The sequence below is a fragment of the Candoia aspera genome, chromosome 5 (genome assembly GCF_035149785.1).
Source record: "Candoia aspera isolate rCanAsp1 chromosome 5, rCanAsp1.hap2, whole genome shotgun sequence".
Taxonomy (NCBI): Eukaryota; Metazoa; Chordata; class Lepidosauria; order Squamata; family Boidae; genus Candoia; species Candoia aspera.
The window spans coordinates 59,383,189-59,387,892 of NC_086157.1; the positions used below are offsets into that span (position 1 = coordinate 59,383,189).

The 4,704-nt window shown below is 36.7% G+C and overlaps 1 pseudogene; it reads left to right on the top strand.

Moving 5' to 3' along the window:
• The first annotated feature begins 973 nt into the window (after positions 1-973).
• Positions 974-1,091, top strand: LOC134499399 (U2 spliceosomal RNA; annotated as a pseudogene).
• The last annotated feature ends 3,613 nt before the right edge of the window (positions 1,092-4,704 follow it).

Genomic DNA, 4,704 nt, shown 5'->3' on the forward strand with positions numbered 1-4,704 from the left:
AATAAAGGTGACAATGGACATCCCTGTCTTGTTCCTTTTTCTATTTTACAATTATCTGTTATTTCTTCGTTAACTATTATTCTGGCTTTTTGTGATGAATAAATTGCTTTGATCTCCATCATAAAGTCTTTTCCAAACTCCATTTTCTCCAATACCTTAATCATAAATCTCCAATTTAAATTATCAAAGGCCTTTTCAGCGTCCAAAAATATTAAGGCTATTTGGCTTTCATTATGATGATGTGCATACTCCAAAATATCTATCACTGTTCTTGTGTTGTCTTTTATTTGTCTTTTTGGTAGAAAGCCATTTTGATCTTTATCTATAATTTCTTGGAGAACTATTTTAAATCTTTCAGCTAATATTGCTGTAAAAATTTTATAATCATTATTAAGCAACGAAATCGGCCTATAATTTTTAGTTAAAGTTGGATCTTGTTCTCCTTTTGGGATGTAATATTTGCTTCAGACCATGACTCGGGTATCTTAGACCACTTCAGAACTGAGTTCATTAAGTCTTTAAGTGGCGTTAAAATTTGTTCCAAAAATAATTTATAGTAGCCCGTAGATATACCATCAGGGCCTGATGTTTTTCCTATTTTAAGTTTTTTTACAGCATCTATAATCCTGCCAACCTAGCAGTTCAAAAACATGCAAATGTGAGTAGATTAATAGGTACTGCTTTGGCAGGCAGGTAACGGTGTTCCTTTTAGTCATGACCACGGAGCTGTCTACGGACAAACGCCGGCTCTTCGGCTTTGAAACGGAGATGAGTACCGCCCCCTAGAGTCGGACACGACTGGACTTAATGTCAAGGGAAACCTTTACCTATAATTTCTTGGTTAGTAATTGGACCGTTAAGACTAAATTGTTGATTTTGTGTTAATTTGGGAAGATTTTGATTGTTAAGATTCTTATTGATTTTTTTTCCTTAAATTTCCTGCTTTTGATATAACTTTGATAAGAAGGTGAAATATGCTTCTTGGCCTTTTGGCTAAGATCAAGTGTAGTATCTGTTCATATCAGTTTAACTGGATTATTCTGATGATAAAAAGATAATGAAAGTTTTTGGATTTTCAACAGAAAACCATTTTTATATAAAGTGGAAATAAGAACTAATGACCAAATTTTGGGAAACAGCTCTCAGACTGCCTCTGGACTTACACAAAAAGGGCTGCTGAAGCATATATTTTTTTCTTAAGAATCAAAGAAAGGGAAAACAGTGAGTATTCTTAGGTATTCTATGTCTCTTCCTGAAGCTGTATTTGGGGTTGTGAAGGTTTGTACGTAACAGCTGAAAATAGTTCATCTGGATGTGAAATTTACTCTGTGGTGATAGGCAGTCTTGCAGTTTCTCCCATGGCTGTTACCTTGACAGTGTGTGTACATGTGCTGCATTATATAGAGAGTGTTTCCAAAGGGAACATTCTGAAAAATCTAAAGACATGGTGGTGTCTTATTTTTGTAATGACTAATAGCAAAGCTGGAGCTATAGCCTTAAGCCTCCAGGAAATGGCAGTGATTGTACAGCCCTGCATCCTTCTGAAGCTATTCCCTCTTGATGAAGAGTTTCTTTACAGCTAACATAAATATCCACAATAACACATCATGCTGAATAATATTATTGTTTTACTATAGCCTTGTCAGTTTCTGGGGGTCTTTTGCCTTTCCCTACAGTCTGTGACATCTTCAGGTTATTCACTATGTAGGGGTACATCCACATAAGGATTCTGTGCCAAGTTGAAAGCAGTCCTGGATTTCTGTGGCTCCATGTCAGCAGTGCTGGAGATCTGAAGTGATTTACAGTATTTCCAGTTCAGCTGCAGGGTAGTTGAAGACTGCCTCTTTTTTGGGGGAGCAGCAGAAGTGGCTCAGTTTCTCTTTTACAGTGATTGTCTCACCCCTTCTTCCAGCTCCTGAGCTTCAAGTCTTGTAAGGGAAATGCATTAGCTTGAGGACTTTACAGCTTCCCCTCAGTATTCCAAAATGACAAAAGAGATAGGGATGAAATTAACAAGCGTTTCATCAATTTTCTCTCTGGTGTGAGAAAAATAAATCTGTAAAGAGCCAATCTGCTGGATTGTTTTTTCCCTTTTCTCCCTTTTTGCATGGAGTGGGGGTTGAGTGGATTATTGTTACTAGAAGTCCAGCAGATCAGAGAAGAGGGGTGATTTTCACTCCTTGTTTTCAGCATTTTGTTGGTCACAAAATGTGGTAAAGTATATAAGCTCAAAGCTCAATCCAATAAGACTCTGGACACGAGAAGACTTTTCTCCATTTTATTTGGTACCAAGTGAAATGGGATTCCTCTCCCAAAAGAGGAACCCTAAACTTCTCAAAAGCCAAGCATTTAATACTTTTTCAAGAAGGAGTGATCACAAGCAAAAATCAATAATTGGATAATTTTTGCTGCAGTGGTTTCAGGTATCTCTCAGGTATGCATACATTTGTGTTATTATGTTAACTATACACTACATCTACACCCATCACCATTTAGGGTTTTTTCCCCTCCTTTAGGTATAAAATTCCACTTTGGACCCTCCTTTGGGAGTGGAATGATCTCATAGTGGGAGGAGAATTTAACATTACAATTACCTGTCCGGTTATTTTCGGACAAGATATCCCTCATGTGTGCATGCTTGCATTCTTATATTATCTTCTACTGGTTTCTGCTGGTTCTGTTTCATTTCAACCTTATTATCTTTCCTCAGTACCATGCTCTATTCAGCATTATCTTAAACTGTCAAACATAAATCAGCATTCCTGTACCCCTGTACCATCTTCTTTAGCAGACATCAAACAGGCCTCACAATTGCAACACTGGCTTTTCCAATCACTGTCTTCAATTTCAAGTAGGTAGAAATAAAGACAATCACAGATTGATCCATGCGGTTGTTGAGGGTATGGGAATGAAAGTGGGATGGAAATGCCCAATTTTCTAGGTATGTGCAAAATGTTCCCATCTGGACCCAGTACATTAAAAGATAAATGCAGTACCTCCAAGGATTAGAGCCCAGTTTAATCCTCTAATCTTTATGTTGTCCTAGAGATCAGAGGAAATTGAATTGCAAAAGGTAATGTGTGTATTATTGTTCCGGTGGCCCTTTCCAAAACATTTTTGATGGTAACCTACCTGGAATTGGTAAAGTAATGAACACCGGTAGAGTGGCTGGAAGCCTGTTGCCTTCACTCAAGCCATTTGGGTCAGAACTTAACTATTTAATAAACTGCAGTTTAGTAGTTTCACACTGCAATCTTCATTTGAAATTCTTTGTTCCAGAAAGGCTCCTCTTGTGGAAACTAAAAATGTCTTAAAAAGTATTTTCTATAAAAATATATTTTTCCCTTATTTTCTCAGTTGAGACTGAAAATTATTAAACTTTTCCAGAGGTTTTCCTTGTGTTGGCTGTCCACATTTGGATAGCATGTTTGGCAAGAATTACAGGATCTGCAATGTAACATGTTTATAAGGCACACTCATGGGGCAGGCTGATCTAAAGAAATACAGTTAATCCATCTGTGAACTTGGATTGTCTGACTCTTCAAAGCAAAGTAAAAGAAGCATGACAAAGGAAAAAGCCACCATCCATTGTTGTCTGCCTGATGACAGTGATGGTTTTAAAAATCTGGTTGTGCTTATAATAAAATCTAATTAATTTTGAATGAGATGAATACATAATTAACCATATTACTTTTATCACATCTTACAGTTTTAACTCCATAGTTAACAAGAAATAATTTCAGCCAGAAACAATTACTCAATCTGATATGCAGAGAAACTTCAGGATAGATACAAATATTTCTGAGATTACTTTTAAGCACAAGAGAACTGTTTTTACAGCAGGGGTGGTGTTGAAAATATAACGAGCATCAAGCAGAAGAGGTGAGAACATTCTGATCTTTGTAGGTATAGACATGCCAGGGCATCTGAATATCTTTTTCAGAACTTTCATTGCTATCATACTAAGTACTACTCTGTGGTTATTTCTTGACTACTGGCACCTTTACTATTGACAGTTGATTCTAAAAGGCAGAAGCAATCCACTGCTTCAGAATTTTAAATCAATTCTACTTTTTGTACTTGTTTTCATTAGTCTGGTCCTTTTTATATTTAATAGTGGCCCATTTTTTTCACTGTGCTCCTTGACTTTCATTACTAGAGCTTGGATTTCCATTTTCCATAGAAAAGCGAAGTGTATTATACTGCAAATACTGTCTTATTGACACCAGAAAATGTACCAGTTACTGTCCCATGTCTGTATCTGATAATGGGACCTGGACAGGGAAGGCATGGGAGAGAAACCAGGTCAGAAGGGGGTCATGGACAAAAAAAGGTTGAGAAATACTGGTGTAATCAGCATAGTGGAGGTTATTCATATTTCTTCCTCCGATTTTAAAATCACGGTCATCTTCTTCTAATTCAGCATCCCTTATATATATTCAGCATATAGCATAGATTGAATAAATAAGGAAGAGTATATAGACTTGTCTTATTCTTTTGCTGACCTGAGCTATTCTGTTTTACCATGTTTCATTTGTACTGAGGGTTGCTGCCTGTCAATAGGTTTTGCATGAGGACAATTAAATGTTCTGGGATTTTCATTTTCCTAAGGATATTTCACAGGTCAACTCGGTCAACCCATTCAAGTCAATGAAGCACAAACTAAACACATATCAATTATCCGGTGTGCATCAGCAGTAATAT